At 40.9% G+C, this 8,896-nt stretch overlaps 1 long non-coding RNA gene across 2 annotated transcripts; it reads right to left on the reverse strand.

Moving 5' to 3' along the window:
- Window positions 1–1,558: 1,558 nt before the first annotated feature.
- Window positions 1,559–8,606, reverse strand: LOC114547432 (uncharacterized). 2 transcript variants are annotated; one of them, XR_003691157.1, is made up of 4 exons: window positions 8,329–8,606; window positions 3,021–3,213; window positions 1,850–1,948; window positions 1,559–1,760 (listed from the first exon to the last, which is right to left on the reverse strand). It is a non-coding gene; the product is annotated as an uncharacterized LOC114547432 (long non-coding RNA). The 2 variants fall into 2 exon arrangements; XR_003691156.1 differs by lacking the exon at window positions 8,329–8,606 and adding an exon at window positions 8,201–8,292.
- Between the last annotated feature and the right edge of the window lie 290 nt (window positions 8,607–8,896).

Raw genomic sequence — 8,896 nt, forward strand, 5'->3', positions numbered from 1 at the left:
CTGGGGCGATTCCAGGATCAGACCTTTAGAAGGTCTCAGCCCCTAATGAGAATGTGACACGGATATAGTGCCTTGAAAAAGTGTTAACCCCCTTGCTAAATCAGTAATTTCATTATCTGATAATCTCTGAGCTAGCTAGTGAATGTCAGACAGTTTTTGAAAGTATTAACCCTATGATGGAACTAAACCTGACACTTTATAAGTCAGAGTAATAACGACCAATTTGACACAGTGTTCTAACATTCAGCAATTTTAGTTGCTTGCGTTTCAATTTGGGTTCTAATCTGCGCCATGAAATTACCAACTTCTTCTTCTCTGGGGACTACCAACGTTAAACTTCACAAGCGCATTCCTGCTCTCCCTCTGACAGATTAGATAGAGACCCAGCCAAAGGCAGGAGTCTGGCACAACCACCTCCGATTGAAACACTAAGTTTCTGTTGACCCTTTCCTTGACTGGGTTACAGGTGCTTGAGCCCCCCTAAAAAGGGTCTATCGACCATGAGTCTGAGAATAGTGGATATTGGTTGTGATTGAACACCCCTTACATTCACCTTGAAGAGAAGTAAAGTAGTGTCACTCGCACTTCCGCACGAGTGTCTAAAGTACTTGACTATAATTGCCAATACACAGAACCTTTTGAAAGGACTGAATTCATTTTTCTTGTTGCATTAAAGCATTGTCCTCTGGCCTCCCCTTATTTCTCCATCTGTAGAACTCATTCCCTCTTGCTTCAGGGGATTTTCTGCTTTATCTCAAGGATTACAGGCCGCTGCTAAATCATAGAACCTTATCCTTCTATGCATCTCCCTATGATAGCTTTTAGTTTTACTGTATGTAGTCCCTTGGACAGTTCTGAACCGTGTTGAAATTCCCTCCAGTCAAAATGACTTAGCTTGTTTTCAGAAGTAGGGGAGAGATTATGAAATGACAGTTTTTAAGATGACAAAAAAATGCAAGGCCCTGTCTGAAAAAAACAACAAAAACCTCTGGCATGAAAATAGTTTTTGACATCTCTGTGAGACGCAACAATTCAGTAAGAATCTAATAATGACACGGGTGGATGTGTCGTGTCGCGCTCATTATTTCTGAGGTGGTTGATAATACACATCAGAGCTCCAGAGAGGGTGATTATTTCATCACAATTTCATAGAAATGAAAACAGCATTTTGAAAAAAATATATATATAAAAATGTTCCCAACTATTTGCTATTGTTATGCAAAATATACTTCCAGATGTATCAGTATGTGGCATAGCTTGTTCAATCACTGCACACTGCCGAAAAACAGAGAGGACGAACATTAAGCCTATTATGGGAAGATAAGAAAGTTGCTGCAATGAGGGCCAGACTTTTTGCCATCTAAGTTTCTTTAGTATTTTGTCAGCTTTTTATTACCCAGTAGGGCGTTCAATATTCAATCAATAATTTAATTAAATCTGATACGGTATCCTTCCTTTACCCCTCTCTCTAGCAACTGAGAAAATGTTCTGGTTCTGGTTGAGATGCACACTGGAGATATTTGTTGTTTGTTTTGATGTTAGGATCCCGAAAGACCTGTGAGAAGATAATATATACTTTATTGTCCCCAAGGGGATATTTAGCTTGAAGAAGGTGGTCTGCACAGCATCAACGGGGGAATATATTTATTGGTGTGGAGGGATGATTAGTCAGAATGTCTCTGAACCATGTCAGTTATCTTGCCATGGAGGGATCTGGGATGGAATTATGGGTCAGTGTCAGCGTCTTTGCAGCGTCTCCGCTGCAGATGCAAAGAAAAATGCAGTTGGGGTATTATTACATTTTCGTTGAAATTACTGTAGATTAAAAATTTAAATCAATATGATGCACCTGTCTGCTGGAGAAGCAAAAGCTGGAAATGAGGCAGAAATCAGGTACTGGAGGGTGGAGGCTGAAATGGCACCGGGGGGCAAAGGGGAGTGGTGTGATCTGTTACCAAAACAGACAGAGTGTTTGATTAGGAAATGTAGAGAGCGACTTTGCGGTAACAATTAAATATGGTACTTTTTTTTTCGTGTTTGAGATTCAGATAGATAATCTGTGTCAAATAGGAATAAAGTTCTTGCCTTCTCTCTAGATAGACGGAGGAGATCACGTCACGGTAGATACTGAAAGCTACTAGAAACCTACTGATGAGAAGATAAGTCTCGCTTAACTGGGAATCTGCAGATTTAATGACCATACTGAGGCTTTCCCTGGTGGCAATCTTTTTGTCTCACTCGGGGGATGGTAGGATGGGGATCACTAGATTTATCTCTTTAAAGCCATAGTGCGTAGTTTTTGTCTCCTCCATGAGGACAACAAAACTGTTGGCCCAGCCACATGATACAAGCCTTCCGTGGTCATGCCCCACCCCCACCCCTTCTCCACGCAGTTGCCTTTAGTCTCGCATTGCCAGACCTTCCTCCACAGCACTGCTATGGAGGGTCTGGCTAGTCCACATTCCGGGATGGGAGAAAAACATGTTCTCGTTTATTAGCATTTCTTTAAACCAATCACAATCGCCTTGCCGCTGCAAAATAGCCTCGGGTAGGAACTTGTTTTGGTGGAACGTGTACGTTCAAAGGATGTTTTATTCGTGCAACAGAAAACTAAGATTGGACAGATAGTCTAGCTAGCTGTCTTGATTTACCCTGCAGAAATCTGAGGAGCAGTTAACCATAGTCATCCAAAAACGGACATCCGAAAAGAGTGACATCCGGCGGAATTTCCAGCAGAACGAGAGCAATCCCGGGAGTGGAACGTCGTGGATATAGACTACTTGTAACCAAGGAGGACACGGAGGATTAAAAAAACATGATGGACTCTTCAGAATAATAATTCAAGGTAATTATCTTTGCTTGATTTTCTGAACAGAGCTATAGTGAGAAATCCAGAGAGAGTTTTGTGGAGCTGATAGTCTTCATTAGCTTTGCATCAACTCATTTGGCAATGGCTTGAATGTAACGGACGTTCATTAATATAAAAAAGTTATGCACTAAAGCTTTAAAGGATTTTTGACCTGAGACAAGCAGATATGTTTGCTGCTTGAGGAATGTACAGTTTACTAAGTGGAGGGGCTGGGACGGCCAGGAGGATGTTGAGCGGCTTGAGTCCTAGTAGATGTGAAAGGCTTGTTGAACACGGAGGCAAGCTCACATGGAGGCCTGGCTGGCAGCGAGCTCGCTGTTGATGCATTTTTCAGATTCCAAGATCTAGAGGAGCAGGTAGAGGAGAGCACTGGGTTATTCTCAGTATACAGAAAGAGCCACAAGCAGGACACAACTAGAAATCCAGAGACACAGTTAAATGACTATCTTGGCCTGTGCAGTGCCAGTGGGCAGGGCTGTCTCTCATTTAAGGTTTTTAAATAGGTACATCCTCCCTGCACGTTTTCCCGTTGCAATTAGAGCGCTTGCAGTGCCAGCATCAAGCATCCCGGAGGGTCTTAAGCCATGGTGGAGTCATTATGAGGCCACATTGTGTTCGGCTCAGTGACAGGACTCTATCAAATCTCATACTTTGCAAATGCAACAACTTGTAAAAAGAATATTCTGCGAACAGAATCAAAATTGATTCTGACTAGATATTGTGATCTGGCTGGCAGTGTTTAAAGTGTATTTTTTACTTGTGTAAGAAACTAATAAACTTTTATAAAGCTTTTTGTCATTTATTTCACTGAATATCAATAATTATAATACCACTACTAATATAATTTTGAGGGTGGGGCGGGATTGACTTCACTCAGGCCTTGCCTTTCCTTAACTTAGGACTCGACTTGACATAACCTGTGACATGACTTGACATAACTTGTGACTCAACTTGGCAAAACCGACTTGACATGGCCAAGAAAAAATGACTTGGTACCTGCACCAAATTACATCTCCATCATGACATGAAAACGTATTGGCCATCCACAAAAAAGTGACATTTTTCTTTCTATATAGCCCTACATTCAATAAGCGTTAACCAGTCAATAATTTGGATATACAGTATGAAAACATTATTTTATCCCTAGTCACAGTTATAGTTTCTTAATAAATATATCCATTATTCATGGAAGTTTAAATTGTGGCACAGAAGAAAGCTTTCCCTGTCTTGAAAGCAGTAGCAATGTATTTCCAAGTTGCTCTTAACTAACTAGGTGCATTCCCCCAGGTCTTAAAGGAATACTTTGGTGCGATAAGAAAAAGCGCAGTAGAGACTCTTGCTTTGCAAAAGTTGGAATGGTAAACTTTTTCCGCAGAGAAAAAAAAGGATTCCATAAATTAGAGCACAGTGAAGCCGCTACGAGTACATGTACCTGCTGAAAACGACTCGCCTGTGGGATAAAGGAGGTGGGAGCAAGTTTTTGTTTCCTACATCTCCGACAGAAAGCTTACAATAGCTGCACTAACAAGCAGACTTGTTTACCAGCCCCGAGGAAGGCCTTGTCAGAACACAGGAAGGACAGTTTTGGTCCCGTAGCTTGGCCTGTGAACGCATGGTCGACTGTGAGGCGTCTGATGTAGCATATCAAATACAGGCGAGGCCCAGGGGGACTGGAATCGGCATGCTGCCACTTTAGGCACCTGTCCAAATGCCTGGCACACACTCACACAGTTTAGAGGTGCTCCTCATACCGAGGAGAAGATAAGCAGTGCCAGGAAACAAACTGCAGCAGAGATGAAAAAACGCCAACACACTTAGTGAAATTCAACCTATATACGATATCAAGCAGAGGAGAGGGAGCAAAGCTTGGAGAGTGTGAAACATCCCCATACATCACAGGCAGAGCAGGGAGAGTTGTAAGTGAAGTTCCATCAATTACTCTGAGTGTTTGCCTCGGACTAGTGAATTTACATCCCTTCTCTCTAGCACACTGGAGCTCTTGTTCGTAATCTGAATTGAACAGAAATGTTATTATCTGACAGTGGTATGGTGTTGTCGAAAGCTTTGCTGAGGTCGATGAAGGCTACGTAGAGGTCTTTGTGATGTTCTCGGCTCTTCTCCTGCAACTGCCTCAAGACAAAAACCATGTCTGTCGTGGATCTGGTCTTCCGGAAGCCACACTGTGTTTCCGGAAGCACAGCTTCCGAGATGTGCTCAACCAGTCTATGTACCGACAGGAAGAGACGTACGCACTCTGCTCCTCTTTTTGCCCTTGCACAAGGTTTAGTCGGTGGCAGTAGCTGTAAGCAGAATGTAGCAAGCAGAAGCAGCAGCATGCAACATGCAGTAACTACTAAGCTGCTAAACTACAGGCACTACTATCCCAGTACTACTGCACTGACGCATCACACACACACACCCTGTGCGGATACACACACATTCTTTCTGTGTGGACTTTGTATCACTTTTATACTACTACATATTAAACACACACACACACACACACACACACACACACACACACACACACACACACACACACACACACACACACACACACCATTTGAAAGGGGTAGTGGGGATTTTGGGAGGAAGGATATTATTTCTGTGTGGAAGGCAGGCTCCTGAAAAGAGCAGGACAAAATATGACGGAACAAAAGAAAAAGTAGGCTGGGCAAAAGGTGTCTTGTAGTCGAATTGGAAAACATTACCAGTTTTTAGAACTTAGAACTTCTGTTCGTGATGGCTCAGTGAAGACATGTTTGAAGTTTGCAGATGGAGTTCAAAGAGTTAAAGATAATAATAATAATAATAATAATAATAATAATAATAATAATAATAATAAATAATAATAATAATTAATTATAATGTAGTTCTCAAAGTTGAATTTGAAGGTGTAGATAAAGTTGATGCAGGTTTGCAATCATCAATCAATCAAGGGACAGAAATGCTTCTCAGTTGAATGTATGAATTAATAATAATACTAATAGTAATCATAGTAATTAGTATAATAATAATAATAATAATAATAATAATAATAATATATTGTGGCAATGTGGCATCTTCCCAAAATGCACACCCATGAAGACCATGAAGGATTGCCTCCATGAGTTCTGATGTGGTTGATAGTGAAGAGCCAGGTGGATGAAGAAATCTGATGGTCACGGTGTCAATGGGGGGTCATTTCAAAACAAATCTAGTTTTAGCTTTGCAAATTGGGACCCTGCAATATCCTCCGTCATTGCCACATCTTACAGTATGTGACTAAAAACTCTGACATTATGGCAGATTTTCTTTACATGTGAGATGGTGTCAGACTTTGGTCTTTTCAAAGTCTTTTCGGAGTCTTCTAGTGTATGGTAGGCATTACATGCAGCCCAGACAAGCAGAATGCCAGCTCTAGCTGAGATTCATTGTTGTGCTTTAAGGTGCATGAGAGGAGTGGGTACTTAACAAATGACTGATTGGAGGAGCTAATTTACTGAGCATGCCAACATGACTGAAATTAGGCTGGTAAGGGAGTCATAATCTCATTTTTGGTTTATTGCCCAATGACATCTAGCAGTCTGTTGTCAAGTAACTCATCATCATCTTATCATTATCTACTTCATATTCCTCAAAGTTGTGCAGGAGCTACGTATTGGCCATTAATTATCTAGATAGTTCTGGATTAGTTGCCTCCTCAGCCACAATTCAGTGTACTGTGTTCGTAAGTGTTACAGATGCATCTATTTATAAGGCATGGTTAGGTATATGGAACTAAAGCTGCTTGATTCATTGGAGGAAGATCACCGTGGTTAAAACAAAGTAATGTTGTGTGTTGGTCGGGATACAAATTATAGGTGCGTTCAGAGCTCCAACAGGCAAATTTAAACTACTGTATATCAGAAACATAATAAGATGTATTGCCAAACTAAGTTTCCACTTGCAGGGGATTTGCCTTGGTCTGTTTGGTGCACACACTAAACATATTATAAGGAAATAAACAATAAAGGAAAGTGCTGCAACATTTTCAAGAGATGCAATTTAGCTTGGTGCAGTATCACATGGTGTAAGAAACAACTAATTATCGTCATCAGTCTTTTTCTCCAACTTTACATTTGACAGTAGCCGTTTTTATCTTTTCAACAAAATGGAGTTGTGAATTTATTATAAATACAAGACACTTGATACAATAAACACACCAGCAAGTCCACCACCGAATGGCTGAAGAAAAAACACTTTGCCAAAGATGTTTGATTTTGTTAGAAGCTGAAAAGCAATTAACTGGAAAATAGCCTGGAGCGTAGTCACTCTAACCAGGCACCTGTAGCAGGCAACACATTAGCATTGTCTGCATTGTTTACTGATTGACCTTCCCATTGCACCTGCCTTTAATCAAGCACCAATTAAAACTCTGATTAGCATCTGAGAGCTTGCCCATTAAATGGTTCTTGATTACAAAGTAAAGGCAAGATTAGTATGACAAATGATTGTTTTATAGAGAATAAACTTTTGGTATAATTGAACTTAGTAGTAGCTCATGTTATAAACACATAGAACAAGACAAATACGTTGTATGTAGTATTTTTGCAACAGATGTCCAATGAAGGTAATTAAGGTTAAGGTTATTGGTTTTTAGCCTGTATTTGTTTACATTTTGGCAAAGTGGCACCATACTCATTTATTTTTTTTAGCAAGACCTATGACTTTCAATTAACCTCGCCAGTTGCTGCTTTTGTTCTCCCGTGTTTATGCTTTTATGTCTTTTAAATTAGTGCGTTATAAATATAATGTATTATTATTATTATTATTATTATTATTATTTATTAGAAGTGTGCCAAATGAATTATTATCAGTTCCTGTTTGCAATGAACCCAGGGATGTACAGACACTAACTGGGTTACTTTGATACTGAAGAAAACACAAAAACGTGACGACTCTCAGGCAAGTTCTTGAGTTATAGGGAGTACCTTTTTTTCTATGATGTCTAAGCAGATTTTTGGACATTTATTTGTGTTGGAAATAGTAGATATCATCATAGACAAATCACTGTGAATCTAAAAATGTCATGTCTGTGTGTTCAGATTTGCCTGAGGTTTGACCGAGGAGTACAATTCTTTGACGCAAATTGCTGCAATCAGGCGCTAATGGTTTTTAAAGTACCTTAATTGCCTGCAAATGCTGACTGTGTTGATAAGCGGGCCAAACTACAATAACTAATTTCCCCTTTTTGTTTAAGAGCACCAGCATACACCTGTGCCTTTCACCTCATGCAGTATCTTTGTCTGCTATGTGCTCAAGTATTCATCAGTTTATTTTCATACCGACACATACTCATGTTCCACTTACCTTGAGATGAGAGTTCTTTTAGCAGATTAGAGATCGAGACAGATAATCAACAGCAAGCAAGACCACAGCCAAACCTAAAATGTCTCAATTGATTTCGAGGCAGGTGCACGAGTGCCGGTGATGATTACCTCAAAAGTCTTAACGTCGGGCCATCCTCTTCACACTAGCCACAGTCCAATCACTGGGCTTTCACTCTCAAGGAGTGGTGGGATGGTCCCTTAGATCAGGGCTAACAGCGTGCACTTAAAAAAAGAGACAGCACCGGTTCCCGGATGACTAAGCTGTGACAAAAATCAGCGCTACACATGCAGAGACAAGGAGGCTGCAGAGAAACCCTGTGCTGGCTGTAAATGTTCCCCCAAGGGGCAGGAGAAGGAGTGAGGGTACTGTAGATCTCAACTCCAGGGTGCTGATGTATCAGGAGCCCCGCTGGCTTTCAGTCCTGAATATAAGCCGTGGGACCTGAAATCTAATTGGTATGCAGGTGATGCATGAGCTGAACATTACATGAAGTGGGTTGGGCTGGTGTGTGTTTGTGTGTGTGTGTGTGTGTGTGTGTGTGTGTGTGTGTGTGTGTGTGTGTGTGTGTGTGTGTGTGTGTGTGTGTGTGTGTGTGTGTGACATTGCTCAATCATACCCAAGCACACGTGGAAAGACAGCAACAGGGAGCCTGAAAGACTGCGAGGGAAATCAAAG

The sequence above is a fragment of the Perca flavescens genome, chromosome 20, assembly GCF_004354835.1.
Source record: "Perca flavescens isolate YP-PL-M2 chromosome 20, PFLA_1.0, whole genome shotgun sequence".
Lineage (NCBI taxonomy): Eukaryota > Metazoa > Chordata > Actinopteri > Perciformes > Percidae > Perca > Perca flavescens.